Here is a 19,581-nt window from a genome sequence, read left to right as displayed (position 1 = left end):
TTTTGTTTGACATCTTTAAACTGAATCTAAATCAAGAGAGCCAAACATCAGGCCCAGTGTTCTGTGACCTGTAGTGGGTCTGCGTTTGGGTCCAGCTGTGTCTGGTCCAGGACACTTCCGTCTATTTCAGCTTCACTTTCAGTTTGTCCAAATCACAGAATATAAAATGTTTGTTTTCCTGAAGAAGGACTCAGTGAAACCGACGCCAACTCGACCTGCTCATGAAAATGAATAATGATTAAACAACCACATGCACTATTTATTATTTATAGGAATTATAGATTATATATTTATTGTTAAAATAAAGCTTCTTGTCAAATTTAGAATAGAAATCACGAAGTGAATCAATTGACATTTTCTATAGTTGTTATTTTAGCACCTTTCACACAAAAAATAAAACCACAGAAGATACAACACTGATTAATAAGCCACCATCATTATTTACATAGATTATGATGAAGACCTTTTATTGTGAATTAATTACTCTCATTATGACATCTTATGTCAGAGTCCCGTGTTTTAACTATTTCTAATAATTCCTTCCCATTTAAAGCTTTAAACAAAGACATTAGAGCTCAAACGTCTTTGTCAGCGACTCGCTGCTCGTATCATCAGACGTGACAGGACCCAGTAGAATCATCAGCGAGCGGCCGAGGTCGCGTCCTTCATGTGTCGCGTCACAGCAGCACTTTACTGTGACGCTGCTCCGACACTGTGAAATAGCTCGGACTTATTCTTGCAGCGCAGCTTAGCCGCTCACGTCTCACAACAATCCCACGACTCAAATTGCTCCGACAGAAATGTTTGTTCTCCGCTAACAAGATTGTGAATTATTAATAGGATCTGAAGCCGATTCTCTAACCCGATTGTTGAGGTGGAATCCTTGGCGAGCGATGCTCCGCCACCATTTACTGTGATGTATGTGTCTGCACATCTTTATATCCAATTGAATGTGATGCGGATAGATTTGAGAGGGACATCATAAAGGCAGTGGACTGACCCGCTCCCGCACGTCCACATATATTGATTGGATTTACTCAGCTCTACTTTACCCTGCACTGATCTAAACAAATGCCATGTAGGTGTGACGTTGAGCTCGGACCACCAGCCTACAAACACGTGGCGAGGCCCAGCTCGGCCCGGTTGGACATGGTTGCGTCCGTTTAAACCTTTTCGGACCTGTTTGGACATGTCCAAGGACATGGTTGCATCAGTTTAAACCTAGTTGGACCCAGTTGGACATGGTTCGACAAGGCTGCGTCTGTTTAAACCCGGATGGATCCGGTTGGACATGGTTGCGTCTGTTTAAACCTCTTTGGACCTGCTTAGACCTGATTGCGTCTGTTTAAACCTGTCTGGACCCGGCTAGAACCGGTTGGACCTGGTTGGACATGGTTGCGTCTGTTTAAACCTGTGTGGACCCGGTTGGACCTGATTGGACCTGGTTGCATCTGTTTAAAGCTGTTTGGACCCAGTTGGACCTGGTTGCGTCTGTTTAAACCTGTTTGGACCAGGTTAGACCCGGTTGGACCTGGTTAGACTTGGTTGCGTCTGTTTAAACCTGTTTGGATCCGGTTAGACTCGGTTGCACCCAATTGGACATGATTACGTCTGGACATGGTTACTGTTTGGACCCTGTTGGACCTGGTTGCATCTGTTTAAACCTGTTTGGACCTGGTTGGACCTGGTTGGACCCGGTTAGACCTTGTTGTGTCTGTTCAAACCTGTTTACCTGGTTACACCCGGTTGGACCTGGTTACACCTGGCTGCGTCTGTTTAATCCTGTTAGGACCCAGTTAGACCCAGTTGGACCTGGTTCAGGTGATTGTGTAGTGTGAGCATCACAGAGCTGACCAGTAAAGTTCAGGTGAGCTCAAACAAATCTAAACAGATATTCTATTTGGGTTCAGGTCCGACTACCATTAGACCAGATTAAAGATTCTCAGTCCGCCAGGTGGAACTGTCTGAATGTCATGCCGACTGGACCTGGGTGGATCTGGGTGGTTCTTCAGTCTGAGGAAAGTCCACTCCTCATCCTCAGACCAGATGTGAGTCCAAGAAGAACCAAAGCCGGGTCTGAGCTGATCTGGTTGGATCCCCTTTGTTTGCCCTGAGCTGTGATTGGTGGAGGGTGGTGCGTCAGCGGGCCACCGGGTCGCGTCGGAAATGTCGGCGTCGTGGCTCTGGGCTGCGTTCTGCTGAAGAGCGTGAAGGAGCATGAAAGAGCGTGAAGGAGCGTGAAAGAGCATGAAGGAGCGTGAAGGAGCGTGAAGGAGCATGAAGGAGCGTGAAAGAGCGTGAAGGAGCATGAAGGAGCGTGAAGGAGCGTGAAGGAGCATGAAGGAGCGTGAAGGAGCATGAAGGAGCATGAAGGAGCGTGAAGGAGCATGAAGGAGCGTGAAGGAGCATGAAGGAGCAGGAAGGAGCGTGAAGGAGCATGAAGGAGCATGAAGGAGCATAAAGTAGCGTGAAGGAGCATGAAGGAGCATAAAGTAGCGTGAAGGAGCATGAAGGAGCATGAAGGAGCGTGAAGGAGCATGAAGGAGCGTGAAGGAGCGTGAAGGAGCATGAAGGAGCATGAAGGAGCGTGAAGGAGCATGAAGGAGCATGAAGGAGCGTGAAGGAGCGTGAAGGAGCGTGAAGGAGCGTGAAGGAGCATGAAGGAGCATGAAGGAGCGTGAAGGATCATGAAGGAGCGTGAAGGAGCATGAAGGAGCGTGAAGGAGCATGAAGGAGCATGAAGGAGCATAAAGTAGCGTGAAGGAGCATGAAGGAGCATAAAGTAGCGTGAAGGAGCATGAAGGAGCATGAAGGAGCGTGAAGGAGCATGAAGGAGCCTGAAGGAGCATGAAGTAGCGTGAAGGAGCGTGAAGAAGCGTGAAGGAGCGTGAAGGCGCATGAAGGAGCGTGAAGGAGCTTGAAGGAGCATGAAGGAGCGTGAAGGAGCGTGAAGGAGCTTGAAGGAGCATGAGGGAGCGTGAAGGAGCGTGAAGGAGCGTGAAGGAGCAGCATGAAGGAGCGTGAAGGAACGTGAAGGAGCATGAAGGAGCGTGAAGGAGCATGAAGGAGCATGAAGGAGCGTGAAGGAGCTTGAAGGAGCGTGAAGGAGCATGAAGGAGCGTGAAGGAGCATGAAGGAGCGTGAAGGAGCATGAAGGAGCGTGAAGGAGCGTGAAGGAGCGTGAAGGAGCATGAAGGAGCTTAAAGGAGCGTGAAGGAGCGTGAAGGAGCTTAAAGGAGCGTGAAGGAGCGTGAAGGAGCATGAGGGAGCGTGAAGGAGCGTGAAGGAGCTTGAAGGAGCATGAGGGAGCGTGAAGGAGCGTGAAGGAGCGTGAAGGAGCTTGAAGGAGCATGAAGGAGCGTGAAGGAGCATGAAGGAGCCTGAAGGAGCATGAAGTAGCGTGAAGGAGCGTGAAGAAGCGTGAAGGAGCGTGAAGGCGCATGAAGGAGCGTGAAGGAGCTTGAAGGAGCATGAAGGAGCGTGAAGGAGCATGAAGGAGCGTGAAGGAGCGTGAAGGAGCATGAGGGAGCGTGAAGGAGCGTGAAGGAGCGTGAAGGAGCGTGAAGGAGCATGAGGGAGCGTGAAGGAGCGTGAAGGAGCTTGAAGGAGCATGAGGGAGCGTGAAGGAGCGTGAAGGAGCGTGAAGGAGCATGAGGGAGCGTGAAGGAGCGTGAAGGAGCTTGAAGGAGCATGAGGGAGCGTGAAGGAGCGTGAAGGAGCTTGAAGGAGCATGAAGGAGCGTGAAGGAACGTGAAGGAGCATGAAGGAGCGTGAAGGAGCATGAAGGAGCGTGAAATAGCGTGAAGGAACCTGAAGGAGCCTGAAGGAGCATGAAGGAGCGTGAAGGAGCATGAAGGAGCGTGAAGGAGCGTGAAGGAGCGTGAAGGAGCGTGAAGGAGCTTAAAGGAGCGTGAAGGAGCTTGAAGGAGCGTGAAGGAGCATGAAGGAGCGTGAAGGAGCATGAAGGAGCATGAAGGCATGGGGCCTCTCCATGTGTTTGTGCTCCAACGCTGCTCTGGTTTCCAGGTCTCCCTATGTCTCTAACTGTAACTGTTGAAGAGAGGAAACACTCAAACATCGTCCTCACTCTGACGCTGCTCAGTAACTTCATCAAAGGAACAATCCAATAAATGTCGTGCTTCATTAATATGAAATTATCTCAGCATGAAGATTAATTGCATTCAACTTATGAGAGAGTGTTGTGGTGGATGCGAGCTGGGAGATGATGGATGATGGGAGCAGCGTGATGAATGGAGAAAGCAGCGGAACTAAATTGAAAGTGTACTCATCCGTTCTCTCCTCACAACTAATGATAAATTGAGCGTCGCCTTCAACAAAACACGTTCAGGTTTAAACCACGTGGAGGTTCTGGTGGGACCATGTCTCTATTATCTGAGGGGCCTCCTCGACCAGCCACCAGGCTCCTTGGGCCTCCTCCCCTGCCTCCCCTCTACCGTCTCCTCTCCCGTCTCCTCTCCTGTTTCCTGTCTCCTCCCCTGTCTCCTCTCCCGTCTCCTCTCCTGTTTCCTGTCTCCTCCCCTGTCTCCTCTTTTCCCCTGTCTCCTCTCCTGTCTCCTCTAGACATAAGCTACAGAAAATAGAGCTGGTATGAAGACGATGTTTGGCATGAATCCAGCTCAGCCCAGTTCTAAACGATATCACCATCTGTGAGACTCCATCAGGAACAAGGAAGAGGCTCAGTCCAGCAGAGAGAGCGTTAACTAGTATTATGTTTCATCGTGAGGCTCGATTCTTCTGACTGACATCTCACAAGCAGCATCAGCTCATCTCCACTGACTCATTATGGTACAGTTACATCTCACCTGTGAGCAAACTAGAAGCCTTTTGTCTTTCGTGGCCTCCAGTTGATTCCAGGTGTTCCTAATAAAGTGGCCCTGGGCCTCTGTGTGTCACACTGATAGTGTCCTGGCTCAACACAACTCCGTTTAGTTTTCCCTAAACTGTGTCACATCTGATCACAGACGGCGCTGCTGCGTGATTTGATTCTAACTTCATATCTGGCGAGTCTGCGCTGCCTGTCATCCATCACGGCGGCCGGGGACCGGGTTCACGTCTCCTCCTCCGAGCAGAGCAAAAAGCAGCGGCGGCACCAATTTCCTTGTGAGCAGCTCTGCAGCAGGAAGGAAGCAGCTGAGCGGAGCAGCACGCTCTGCAACTCTGTGCAAAATGAATCCTTTTTAATTTGTGAGGCCCCAGGACAATGCTGATGGATGATGCTTTAATGCTGCTCAATGTTATTTTTACTGAACAGGGAAAACTATAAATTTTTACTTCATTGCCAATGATGGTGGCCTCTGCATAGCAGCGCGTTGCCCATGAATAATCGCCGGTTGCAGCAGATGTTACTTTGCAGAAACCAATTCCTCAGATAAGATTTGCAGAAGATTAATTGTCTACAGCTGTTTCATGGCCCGCTGCAATCTTAATACATTTATGATAAGTTTAAAAGCTCGCTGGAGGCAGCGCAGCCGCCGCTTTCTTCTCACATCTGGATTCATATCCTCTGTCAGACTCGTCATTAGCCGACTAAGAGGCGTCCGTCATTACGCCGACATGCAACAGTGTCTCGCTGCTCTGCCTTTATTCTCCCCTCATGCCCACGTTTTCATCTCTCCCGGTTTGAGTGACTGAATTATTCAGATTTGTGCAAATGACTTGTTTTCATTTTTCTTCCGTGGAAGTGGAAATTGAAAGTGACCCAGCGTGACCCTCATCTATTACTCAAGCTAAATTGCAGTGAATGCGCAGTGAGGCTCGCTCCGAGCCCGCCGGGCTTTGTTAACCGCCTGCTCTGACCCCGTTCACTCGCAGCATCTGCACCAGTTGGGATGAATCGGAGCGTCATGACCCGAGTTCTGCGCTTCTATGGAGCCACATTTAAATATTCTTAGCAGAACAAAAGCAATCATGTTCAGAAGGAGCCGCCGGGTCAGGGGCCGACGCCCGCCGGGCCACGGGCTTAAAGTGCGGTTCTGAAGAACTTCAACATTATGTATGAATCAAACATCCAGGAAGTCTGAGCCACATGTAGAACACGTTTATGGGTCCCTAATGCTCATATGATTAGTTATGGATGGACAGCTTGTTAATGTTTGTTTATGAACTGCTATTAAAGAGAAACATTTGAATAATTCAACATATTGTAACAGAGAAAATGTTTAATGTTAATAGACTAAAGGCTCGCCTTTAAAGGCCCGCATCTCTGGTTCTGACCCGGCCACTGGCCCAACTGAAGCTGAAGCTGCTGCTGCAGACTGCATCACTTCTGCTCTGTAGAAGAAACAAGATGCAGTTAATCAGACTTCAGTTTGCTGACATTAGCTTGTTTCATCTGCTCCCGTTCGCTACGGTGGGTCAGTGGTTGAGGAGGAGCAGAGCGTGACCATAAACAACCTGCCTCACACACATGGAACAAGGACCTAATGGGCCTCATTCCATAAACGTCTGATTTATAAGGAAGGAACGCAGAAACAGCTGCATAACTTTATTCATTCTCTGACACTGGGACTTAATTACTAATTGGTTCCTTCCCCCGCTCATTAAGAAACTGGTGTTAATGAAGTGAAGCTGTGTTTCAGCCTTTTAATTCAGTTCTCCAACGGCAGGTTGCAGGACGTCGCTCACCTTCCTCTGGAGAAACAAAGCATTATTTACTTTTAATGGAGGGGGGTGAGGAGCCACTTAATGTGTGCTCACACGAGGCTGATGCATGGGGTCATCGGAGCACCAGAGGCGCCGCCCTGAGCCGCTCCGGGGGATAAATCTTCCCTCACAGCTCGACTGCAGCTGGAGAAGGTGAGCGTCGTCGGGTGACGTGGCATCATGAAGTCGGAGGAAGCAGAGTCACAAAGGGACGAGGTGAAGGTCAGATGCCCAGTTCTGCTCATCTGAGCCAGGATCCGGGCCGACGTCGGCAGTACGGAACCCGGCACTGAGGCTGCTGGAGGAACCGGACCCATCCTGGTCCTGCTGCCCACAGCTCATTGGATGAAACGTGTTCCCTCTCGTGGTGCAGCACCTCCGGGCAGGACGTACTGTACATGTGGACGGGCCGCCAGGACCAAAATGCTGCCATTTGTTCTCCATGTGCCGTCGTTAATATTCATGATCAATGAGCGGCGGCCAGAACCGCGCCGCTTCACGGAGGTTATTAATGACGACCTCAGCTTATTTCTCCCACTCATTCAGCTCTGAACCCTTAATGATCAAAAGTATTAATTCCCACAGTTTTCCATTATTAATATCCTGGATGGAGATAAAAAGTAATATTAATGTAAGGCCAACATAAAGACAGAGTCATTATTTAAGGGCTGTCATCGTTTGTCTTATTTAAATACCGCGGTGATAAGGTTTTATTTTAATTTAAATAAAGACATTAATTTCTGCAGTGCTGAGTAATCAAAGCCACGTTTTACAGTTCAACCCAGAATCTTGTTACATCCTCCATAAATCTTTGTGCTTGTTGTCACAGCGATGAGCGGATGAGTCTGAGGTCGGGTCCATCAGCGCCGCCGCATGTTTCTCAACCAGCATCAGATTAAAAAACTCACAGCTCATCACTTGGTACTGATGATTATCTGACTGCTGTTTGTTAGTGGCGCTGAGGAACGTGGGCCTGGTTCTTGGTTCTGTTCGGGTTAGTCTGTCTGGACCCGTCGCCTCCCTGAACCTGTTGAAGGCGGGTCAGGGCTGGGCCGGTCCACTCCAGGGGTGGAGGTCTGACGACACCCCCTCAGCCTCCGCCTCCTGGAGGAGGCAGGAGGCGGAGGCTGATTGATGGGCTGAAGCAGATCGACCAAACAAGCAAACATACAAATGATTAAAAAAGGAGGGGGAACCTCTGGACCCGGCAGGACCGAGAAGCACCTTCAGTTAAGATGATGCCACTTCCCAAGTGCAATTTATAGTCTATTGACTGGAGAAACTATCCTTTCAGATCTGCGGAAATTGTCTTACATTGCAGATGAGATCTGTCGCTTGACACCGGATTCGGGGGCCAGGGCCACAGCAAATATCACATTAGCTGCTCAGGAGCTGCACAGATGCTATCAGACAAACACAAGCACATATCATCCCATCTCAAACACACAGCGGCACCCGCAGCGCAGGAAGCTGTCGGGTCACCTCAGCCTGAGCCTCGGCCTCGGCCTTCGTCGCTTGATTAACCTGTGCCCACAGTTTCCACCACCCAAGTCATCAAGTCGTTGGTTCACACGTGCACCTCCCTTCATTATCATTAGCAGATGTTCTGATGTTCTGCTTCTAAGTTTACTGAAGTCTCATGTGGGTGAAGGCTACTGCACACGCTCAGTCGTGGCAGTGGGACTTGATATTCTCTGTATGACACTGGGTCGCTCGTTTAATCTCGCTTCCCTCCGTCTGGTGCCTCGGCGGTGGATCGATACCGGGTCTCTGTCGTGTGCCGGCGGAGGCACATCCCCGCCCTGAGCCGTCCTCTCCACCACCTCCTGCTCAAGCAGCCAGTTGAACAAAGCTCTTGTTTTGGTCGCCTCCATGTGATTCTGTTTTGGCTGATAGTGAATCACATCAGGCTGCTGATTTAGACTGAGCTGGTACCGATCGTTCTTCACGCTCACACACACAAGCGATTAAAGGCAGGGCTCAGGGTTTCCACTCATTACCTCCCGACCTGGGATGTTTTGACAGAGGGATCCCTCACTTGCCACTCAAGTCTATCAACGTCAGCAGCGGCTCAGCACACACCCATATATTTGGATTAAACAGTCCGAGTCATTACAGCGAATGTTATTGACCTTTTAAGATACAACTTTAATAGCTTTTCTCTCCCTCTCCATCTGTCTGGGTGTGAAACATGAGAGGCTGCCGTGCTGATGAAGTCCCCCTCAGGGTTTGCCTGGAATTGGAATCAAATACTTTAGATCCCCTCTTCCTTGGAGGTAATGCCGCCGGCTTTGTGGCAGAGAAAGGAGAAATTAAAGGAAAAGCACACAAAGAGCGCGAGGAGCAGGCGAGCAGGATTACCACGCAGGACATCCATTTTCCAGCGGCCAGCCAAGCTCGACAAAGCCCGAGCCTGAGCGGCTGCAGCGACACTTCAGCTGGGAGGCCATCATAAATAAGACATTAGGAGGCAGCCAAGTGCACAACCGTTGTGTGACTTATTGAAAGTGGGGGAATAAAAGCCATTAATAAACATCCTTAAGGTCTTTGTCACTGAGGCTGTAATATTTCACATTTGCACATCACACCTTAAAGCCTGACGCTGCATTAATAACATAAACGCGTGTTTGCTGGTGTGTTTGCGTCCGGTCTGGGGATAATATCCTGCTCTGTCTCGGCTCCAATTCATCATCTCAGGTGTGTCTTAGGGTGACTCATACGGCCGTTTGTGAATCCCAGCACCATAATCTGTTCTCTCACTTTATAGCAGAGGGAGATAATGCCATGAACCCTTCTGACCAGCCCCTGCTCTCACCTGTCCACATTGTCTCTGTGCTCGTACCTGCAGCGCCGCAGCCTTGTCCTGTTATTCACTGTCTGCAGCCATCAGCCTTTTCCAATCTCCCCATCAGGGAAGTCACAGCTTTTTGTACAAGTGCCTCCAGTAATTGAATTTGCTGCAGAAATAGCAGGCTGGAAAATTTCATTTTCGCTCCCGGCGGATGTGCGTGTGTGTGTTGGAAGCACAAGCAGCCGAGGCCGATCCCGTCCCTCCCCTGATCCGTCCTCCTGTCCGTCCCAGTCTCTGCTTCATCCGCTGGTGCTGCCGTCAACCTCTAAGCACACATCACTGAAGGAGTGAGGCATAGTGTTCCCGCAGGAACTGGCCCAGTTTGGACAGACTCGCTTTAACTGGTTCCTCCTCAGCGTCTTTGGTCTGACTTTTCCTGCTGATGCTGATGCTGAGGTCACGTTGGTGCTCACCGTGGTTTCAGAACCACCACTATAGTGCGGTCTATATGAAGCAAAGTGCCAGTTACTGGACAAAACCTTCATCACGACCTTGGTTCAGTCCAGTCCAGCAGCTTTATGTGACCATCTGATGCTCATGGACTCTGGACCGTTTCTGCTCTGGGCCCATTCGTCCCTGTCGCCCTCCTTGCTGACACTGCGTCCATGATGGTCCCTGCCACCGTCCTGGTGTGTGTGTGTGTGTGTGTGTGTGTGTGTGTGTGTGTGTGTGTGTAGGGGGGTGGGGGAGGGGCGGTTTCCAGGGCTTGTCACGGTAGCAATTTTCTCCTAAATACCTTCCACAAATAATGGTTTTCAGAATGAGCATTAACAGGGTTGATTACACGAAATAGCCCTTTTAATTTACAGCGGGCTGCTATTGATCACAGCAGTGCAGATTAAAGCGTTCAATGAAGCCAGTGATGAGGTATTAGGCAGCGGGAGCCCGGGGCCCGGGGGGACGGCTGTGGCCGGCCGGCGCTGCCTGTGTACAGTTATTCCCCTGTAATGAAGTGCCTCTATGCAGCGGCATGGAGCCCCGGCAGGAAAAATAGATTGAAGATGATGAGCTCTTCAAAGTCATTTCTTGCTCTCTCATTCCACCTCATGCCCGACGTCTCCTGTCCCAGCGTGGCCGCTGCCGAAAATGCCTCGGATTTACTTAGTCGGCTGGGCCGATGCAATTTTTATGACCTTATTGCTTTTTTACCATGGTAATAGTTTAGAATCAATTTATCAATCTGCAGGAGCCATCAGGCATGTTGCCCTCAAAGATCAAGTCCAGGTCATTCCATCATTGCACTCCGGTGCACTGAGATGGAAAGTCCCCCCGCCCCCCCCCGCCGCCCATCACTGCCACCGGCCATATGAGAATGCTCCTCAAACAGCTTAGCAAACATGCTCTCAGCAGTTTAACCCCTCGTCCAAACCCCCAGCATCACGCTGTCTTTCAAGGCAGAGAGCAGGGATTTCTTATTATCTATCGCCGCGTGATGGAGACTTGGAGAGGGGGATAGAGAGGCACCGCCACAATAAGAGCCTCTCCAGTTTCACAAGTGTGTGTGCGTGTGTGTGTGTGTGTGTGTGAGTCAGAGCAGCTCTCTTAATTCTGCTCTGGCATGAATGTGCTGGCCAATCAAACGCTGCCGCTTTAAACACAATCCCATAAATGTGGAGGAATGCTGGGCCCACTTGGTTTCATGTTTCTGGATTGATTCAGCTCGATTCAAATCAATAACAGGTTGAAGAGAACAATTGATTCCTGAGAGGGATGCGTTTAAATGCTGTCCTTTGTTTGGCTTCAGAAAATGTCAATTAATGCTCCATATCCTGAGTGAGACCAGGCCTGAGAGCTTTCATTTAATTAGGCTGAATTATCTGAGGCTCTGTCTACTGCGCGCCACATAATGTTAAATCAGTAACGTGATAATGGCTGTGGCTTCTTCTCACAGAGCTGCTCAGCGGCCGAGGTCCCTGAAGACGCCTCAGCGTGAAATACTCAATATTATCTGGGTTGAAATTAGCATTTTAGGGCATATTATCGTAGCCAGGAGCATCCGGGCGTCTTTCACTGGCCTGACGACGGTGTGTGATATTGCGTCGCTGAGGCGTCTCATCGTCTCCTTCCAGCGTTTGATGGTGAAGACGATGAAGCTTTGGTTCAGCTGCTTCACATGCTCACATCTTTTTTGTTTCCTCATAACTACAAAGATTCAAATATCTCTTAATTTATGAATGTGCAGTGTCATCCTGATGTTCAGAAGGAGGACATGGTATTGTTGCCGTGGCAACACAAGTTCATCCCTCCTGAAACAATCCCACAATGCACCGTTCCTCCTTTTAGACATTAAAAACCCAGCGTGCTGCTGGAACGTGTTGATGAGACAAACGCCACTGAGCTGCGTGTTTAATCAGACACCTGCTGCAGCTGATAATCAGAGGAAACAACATCTGCTCAGAATGAACGGCACAAAGCACAGACGGCGCTGACTCCTTCAGGGATGAGACTGTTAAAGCTGAAACCTGCTCAGGCTCTGGTCCTGGAGCCTGACACACCTCAGCATCTGAACTTCTAATGAGGGAAATAAACAGATTGCTATTGATCACGACATGTTGGTCTAATTTAACAAGTGGACCCTCCAGGACCAGGGCCTAGGCTACAGAACCAGAGCAGGATCTGCTGGACTCTGGATCAGGTTAACTGTGACTGTGCTGCTCCTCAGGGTGGAGAGACCCCACCAGGCCCCACAGCAACAGCAGGGTCATGATCCATTCTCTGCTGATATACTGAAATACTATGTAACGTGCTTCAGTAGCAGAGGAGCGGCAGACGTTTGATTGATTATCTGATGACCCTCTGCTGGTTTTTAACTCTTCTTTCAGGCTGCGTGGGTGTTTCACATGGTGCACTGTGATGAGTTCAGGGGCCAAATGTGATGAATATTTAAAATGCACCTTACACGCAAAATGCACCAATACGTTGCTGTGTCAAGGACACAGCAACGTATTGGTTCCGCACCAAATGCAGGAGGCCGGGTCTGAAACTGAGTGTGGGCCCGTAATAGTAGTGTATCTTTGTAATTCATCCATTTATCAAATGTCATTCCTTCATTGTATAACACTAAAATTTTAACATGCTGATGGGGTTGAGAAGCAGCGCTGGATGCAGAGGCCCTTTAATTGAAACAGAGTATAATGGAAGGATGAGGTCTCTGGGATTAAACAGCCAATCAGGAGCCTGATGCCGAGTCGACCGGCAGCCCTGACCTGCAACATTCCCAGAAACAGACTAATCCAACTCCATCTCCCTGCTCCTGGAGGTCAGCCTTAAAAAAAGCATTAAGCAAATAGCTAATGGAATTAAGGCTATAATAATATAGGGACATAGTGAGACAATTCTATTAACAAGATATAAATCATGTTGAGTGTGAGGTAAGTGTTTTTTAATTGATTGATGGAAACAGCGATCCATAGGTTTTCTGGAGACTAACAGCCATTTACCGTGTCCTGCAGAGTAAAAGAGGCAAAAAGGCAGAGATAAGAAAATTACGCTGGCTGAGGTATAAATTATTCAGAAAAGATAATCATTTTGTGCTGACATTACTAATGTGAAGAAGCATTTAATCTCCCTCCTGTGGGACCCAGGCCTGAATGAAGCTTTTTATAAAGATTAAAGCATCCGTCCTCTAACACGGAGACGAGAGGCAGAACCACCCGCTTCCATTGACTACAACCTAGATGTTGGAGTCTAAATGCTGGTTCCATCCTGTCATGGTACCATGTAATGACCTAATTACTGCCTGTCTGCTCGTCTCCAGAGGTCTGGTTGCTCCCTATGAACAGATGTGCATCGCTGGACATCTGCAGGTGAATTAACAGTTGGAAAAAGGAGGAAGGAGCGAGATAAAGACGCAGAGCGGCTCCCTGACACGTTATGAGAGCTACAAAGTGAGATGACAAACGGGCGCTTGAGCAGGAAGCCACAGGCCCGAGGCGGCCGAGCGTTATCTGCCTCGTGTTTATTACAGCCGGCCTCTCGTGGGCCTGAGCCGCGCTGACGTTGATGGACAGCTCCTATTAAGATGCTGTGTTCCTGGCAGCTGGTGGAGGCAGATACATTAAATACAACTGTTATTGCTTTTCATTGGCTCAGCCATAAAATATGGTCACTAAACAGTTGTTGCCATCAGATGCAGTTTGATACAAGATTTTAATTTGAGAGACTGACGCTGCTGCTATTGACGTGGGGCCGTAATGATGCTGTACATGTTGGCTATTGATGCGCTGCCTCCTCGGGGCTTTGTTGGCCTGTCATATATTTCTCTGCCTGTCAGGCCCCAGAGCTCAGGTTATCAGATTGGCCTCCCTCTTGTCTCGTTAACGGAGCGTGTCTGCTTATCACTGCGTGTCTTCATGTGCAGCCACAGGGCCTGTTGCTCAGACGGGATCCTGGGTGAAGATGATCCAGAGGGATGAACCCAGATCGCTCCAGAAGAACCAGGACCGTCTCAGCAGCTGCTGACTTCTTGTCCTGCAGTGGCTGCTTCTATGCGTTTCATCTCCCTTCACATTACAGTGTGACAGTGTGCGCGCCACCTTCTCTGCAGGCAGATCTCCTATTAACCATGTGCTGCTTTATCAGCGTTTAAATCACCTGACTTAAAGTGGACTGCATGTTTCGCCTGCTACAGGAAGGCGTGGGCTGGTCTCCATCCATCCAGCCTCTGAACAGTGCTAAACGCTCAGCTAATGATGTATGGACGCAGGGCTCCGCCCAGGCCATGTCGCCGTGGTGACGGGGGCCATCTGCGTGTTGGCCGGTAGCAGGGATCCGTGTCTGTCCCTGCTGCTCTGTGTGCTGCATATTAAAAGCTTTATGGAGGCAATTAAATGTGCGCTTAATGGCCAGGAGTTGGCAGAATGATTGTACAATTGAATTAGCAGTTATGAGGCCCACATTACAAGCTGAAGTAAATGCAATTACCTCAGGCGTTTCCCTCTCCTCCCGTCAGCTTCGGCAGCAGGACGCCGCTCAATTAGCTCTTGTCACACACACTTTGTGCTGATCTCATTCTCAGCAGCTCAGAGTGGAAGTGAAGCGCGTCGTCCTCGTCCGCCCGCCTTCACGTCGCTGTTTCGTGACGCAGAGCTGACTCATCCCATGGTGGGGAGGAGTGAGAGTCCTGCCAGCGCTCCGACACCCGGGAAGCTCTACAGCGTCTGGGCCGTTGGATCACAGATGCTCCAGAGCAGCAGGACGCTGCTTTATGACGCGCTCCGCTGCATGTTGTGCTAATATTATCCATGATTCTGAGGAAAACGAAGATGCTGCCGTTTGAGGAGGTGACAGTCATGTCCGGCGGGCAGCTTCCTCTGGTCACCAGAACCGCGGGCCCGAGCAGAGGTGACGTCCGCTGGCGTCAGTGAAGCCATTGATCGGTGCTCAGCTCGCGGGCTGCTTGCTGAGCGCAGAGGCTGAGCCTGTGTGAATGTGGTGTCCTTGCAGATTTAGTGGTCACTTCTCTCAACTTTGCCCATTAACCTGAGTGCAGGAGGCAGTTTGCCCCCCCCCCACCCCCAGGGAACATTTATTACCCAGGGACACTCTAATGGATCCCAGTTAAGGTGTGTTAACAATTTTTCTATCGATTAATTGGAAGAGAATCATAGCCAGACTAACTTAGCCCAGGAGATTTAGTGGCTTTTAAGGTAGTAGCGATGAATATAATGCTTTAGAAAGAGCTTCTGTACATTATATATATGACACCTGCTACATTAAGCTACATTAAGCTTTAATACGTCTTCATTACTGGCACTCTGCCCAGCCCCTTCAAGGTTGAAATAGAGATCCACCTTTCATTATGCCACCCATCACCGCTCTATGGAGGGAGATCAAATAATAATGGAATTGTTGAAACAGTTCTGCCTGAGTTGTTAATGTTAATCGATGTATTAAATATTAAAGATTTCCATAACAGCACGCTGAGCCGCTGCCACGCTTCTCCCATCAGGACCACTGGGACGGGCTACGCTCCCACCCTGCTGTAATTAGGTAAAGTAGAGGATGATGCTGACCCCGTGGCCTCAGGGCTGATGAAACAAGGGGAACTCAAAGACACGTGGACAGATCCTCAAACACACACTTAAAACAGCTGCTCTGTGGTTTAGTAGTGTAGTGTAGTTCTACCTCTGCTCAAAGCTGACGCTCACTACGACGTCATCCTCTTTTCACTTATACTGTCATGTGTAGATTTAGAGACTGAACAATGTGTTTCTATCTCAGCAGCTGAGCTTCTACTCTGTGTATATGGGAATTCTTGGCTGTAGAAACGTTGTTGCCCATGAAGCGGGCCGTTATTATTAATTAATGATTTATTAACACATTATTGACCTGTTATGCTGACAGCGTGGTTCCGTTTATGTTGTCGATGACACTGTCAGCGTGCTACACGTTCCGTACGCGACCTCTACGACTCAGAGGACGCCAGTGATCATGGCATCTCACTTTGCGGTCGTCCGTATTGTTTTTTGGGGATCGGTTTCCAGGCCTCAGCCCCGTGGATGAAAGAGGTCCTGCGGCCGCCACACACAACGCAGCACAAATAAACGTCTCGCAGCGAGCTAACGTCACACTGGCGAGAAGTGGAGGCGTGCTCCGAAGCCGGTGTGTGCAGAGAAAACAGCCTCCTCGGCGGGACGCCCCCGCGGCCCACACGCTCACATCAGGCCTGTTTCTCTTTCCCTCGGAGCATCCGAAGCCAAGGCTTTTGATGGCAGCGAGCTCCCCGCTCTCCAGAGTCAGCAAATGAGCCTTTCATAATGTGTCGGCACGAGGTCAGAGGTCACAGCTGATCGTCTTTCATACTTACTGGGTTTTAAATGTTTACAGCTGCTCTGTACATCACCGGATGCACACACGCGTTAGCGCTAACACCAACACACATCCTCCAAATGCAATAAGGCCGGTTTTACTGGTGACATCTGCACGAGGAGAGTGAGACGGCGGCAACCAGAGGAACCCAAGGCTGAATGCCACAGATTTACACGCTGAAAGCCGGTTGCACATGCAGGACGTACAGGCAGGTCGGGGTGAAGGCGAGAAATGTGAAATGTGAAATGTGAGTGAACGCGAGGGACGATTTACTAACGGTTGAGCTCCAGCACTTCTCTTGCGCTCTCGCTCTCTCCTGATGAAACTCCTCGGTGGGACCGGGCCGTGCTTTATAGACAGGACCGGGCCGCGCAGCTGCCGACTCTGACGGCTTGAAGAAATTACTGGAGGAACAGCGTTGCCTCCATTTATCGTTTAATGCCACATTAGCAATCTGCAGCGTTGTGGAGTCGCTGCCAGTGCAGGCGGCTCCGGGCAGATGGGCCGGTCTGTAAGATAGATCCACTGCCACATAAATTCCCTGCTGCCATCAAAAGCCAAAGCAGGAACAGCACTAACAGCGTGTTATGGTGGGTCCGGAGCCGCTGCCAAAAGCAGCAGTTCATGCTTTCTCCCTATTCAGACATTTGAGGGAGGGATTCAGATGTTACCTCTCATTAGTATTACTGAGCAGCAGAAACAAACAGAAAGCACTTAGTGTCAGGGAGGAAGCAGCATTCAGACAACACATCATTAGGCTGCAGATGTGCTGAATTTCCTTCTTTGTCCTCAGACACGCAGTAATAAAGGTTTAATTGCATTACGGCGCCAGAGCTGTGGCTGAGCCGGACAGACTGGTTCTACCTGAACTCTGTGCTTGCAGACCTTTAGCACCGCAGCGACCTGACGGCACCTGAGCCGGATCCACGGCGACCTGACGGCACCTGACGGCACCCGAGGGTTCACAGCGACCTGACGGGACCCGAGGGTTCATTTGAAACCATTCCTATATTTACCGTGTGTTTATTTACCACTCTAATGTCACCTGAGCTCTTTGCAGCAGTGTAATTTTTCCATGTTATTAATTTTAAATGAAACAGGATCCGAGTGATTTCAGTGAAAACACCGTCCTCACACAGGCCCAGAGGATCGAGCGTAGACGAGCGTGGAGCTGTGGTATCAGCTCACAGCAGCCCGGCAGCGGCACTACGGTATCTGTGGCCAGCAGACATTTGTTGACGCCGCCTCCTCTCCGATGCCACAATTGACTTGTCATGTATTTTCCAGCTAATTAGCTCCTTTAAATCAGAGGTTCTGTGAGGCTGGCGTGATAAGAACACAGCGGTAAATTGAGCGTGAAACGCTGCCATTCATTCAGGGACAATGACCCCTTGTAGCCACGAAGGGGATTAATTAAAGCACGCGGGAAGAGTGATGGCAGGGCAGCAGCCATGCCGGCCAAAGAGCTCTAACAGAACCGGACCGCTCAGCGGTTCTGAACTGTGTCGGGGCAGGGATCAAACAAAAGACTGCAGAGAAGGAAGGTTTCAGTGTGAACCCATAGCAAAAACCACAAAGACGTGGACGGATGCACTAGGATGATAAAAAACATCATGGTAAAAAAACACTTAGATGTTGGTTATGGACCAGCATGAAAAAAAACAGGATCCAGAAACCCACAGCACAATCCAAAGGATTCCACAGACTAGTCCACAGCCAGAGTCAAAACCAAGACCCAAAACGCAGGCTGAGGTTCTGGCAAAGGCAGCGTGTCAGAGTGCACAAAATGCAGGTTAATGGGTCAAGGTAGAGCACAACAGAACAGGCAGTCGGGTCCAGCTCAGAAAATGAAAGGCCCTTAACAGGAAGTCAGGCCGGACTACATACAGCAGCTGATTAGGAAGAATGTTCCCAGCATCAGGAGCTCCAGCTGCGACTTTGTCCTTTTCCACATCTGGATGCAGATGCTGGTTCCTGTTTTCAGCTTCTCTCCACATCCACCACATTCCTGCGGCGTCTCACCTTCACCTGCTCGGAGGACTTCGTGATTACTGCTGGTTCCCCGCCATCAGATTCCTGGTCCCTAAGCGAGTGGAGCTCCCTCTGCAGCCGCTGACAGCGAGGAGACAGGAGCCCAGGCCTCTCCAGGGAGCTGGGAGCACAGAAAGGACTTGTCTGTGGTAATTGTGGGTTGGTGGGTGTGACAGGTAATGGGGCTGTGTGGAGGTGAGGTCTGCTCTGCTGCAGCCTCCACTCTCCTCGGCGCCGCCTATACGGGCCACGGCTTAATTCAGCGACCATTAGTTGGGAGATTTGTTATTGCTCACCTTTAAAGGCACTGACAGAAGGCGTTGGGCTGCTGGACGGCTCCTCCGCTGGGAATTACAGCCAGCGATTTGGCTCCACGGCGCTGGCGCATCGTTCAAACACATCCCCACTCCTGCCTCGTCGCTCGTCCTGTGTCACAGCGGCACGGGGGATTCCCAGTCATGGAGCTCCTGACCTGTCAATCACTCTTCAATTAGCAAATGAGCTGCAGCTCAACTAGGTTCTGGTCGGAACAGGTCCAGGTCGCAGCCTGGGGAGCTGAGCCAGCAGCAGCGACGGCAATGAAATTAACCAGTATAACCAAATTACCTTCATGCTGCCACCAAAGACTGAGAACAAAAGGCCAGAAATAATCCATCAGCTCCAACTACGTTCAACCGAGTGATACGCGGAAGCAGCGGGAGCTCCTGCTGCAGCTCATAGTTGCTGTATTTATGTACCTGCAGTAAAACGTTAAACGTTTTAAATGACTGGACGGAAATCGCCTGGTGTTTTCTGAGAGCCCGTCAACACCTGGGCTCTTTGCTGCTCAGGTACAGTAGCTCTGACCTTCCTGCAGGATGATGGGCTGACGCCGCACTTCCTGCTCGCTGCCAAGGTGCGAGTCCTGATGAAGCAGGAGAATCGATGGAGCGAGGAATGATGAAGAAATGAGCGGCGCAGAAAGACAGGCTGCAAAAGCGAGTGTGTCACATTGTGTGGAGGAGGAAGGACCCAACACAAAACCCAAGGAGCGGGATCAATACCCCCACACAGCTAATCACAGTAAGGATGCTGCAGAACTACAGAACCAAGCGTTCTCACAGAACACGCGACAGGGAAATGATTGATGAACGTGTGGAACCCTAAACTGCTCCTTGGTCCAGAGCCAGAACATGGAGGTTTATTTGTCTTTACATGGGCTGAGTCTGTGTTTACGCTCAGTCTCT

General features: G+C 50.0%; 1 long non-coding RNA gene across 1 annotated transcript; it reads right to left on the bottom strand.

Moving 5' to 3' along the window:
• Positions 1-6,172: 6,172 nt before the first annotated feature.
• Positions 6,173-18,872, bottom strand: LOC121202621 (uncharacterized). The gene is made up of 3 exons (XR_005898388.2): positions 18,652-18,872; positions 18,347-18,476; positions 6,173-6,291 (listed from the first exon to the last, which is right to left on the bottom strand). It is a non-coding gene; the product is annotated as an uncharacterized LOC121202621 (long non-coding RNA).
• Between the last annotated feature and the right edge of the window lie 709 nt (positions 18,873-19,581).

The sequence above is a fragment of the Betta splendens genome, chromosome 12, assembly GCF_900634795.4.
Source record: "Betta splendens chromosome 12, fBetSpl5.4, whole genome shotgun sequence".
NCBI classification, from domain to species: Eukaryota; Metazoa; Chordata; class Actinopteri; order Anabantiformes; family Osphronemidae; genus Betta; species Betta splendens.
The sequence above is the reverse complement of the archived record's forward strand: the minus strand, read 5'-3'. Positions and strand labels throughout refer to the sequence as shown.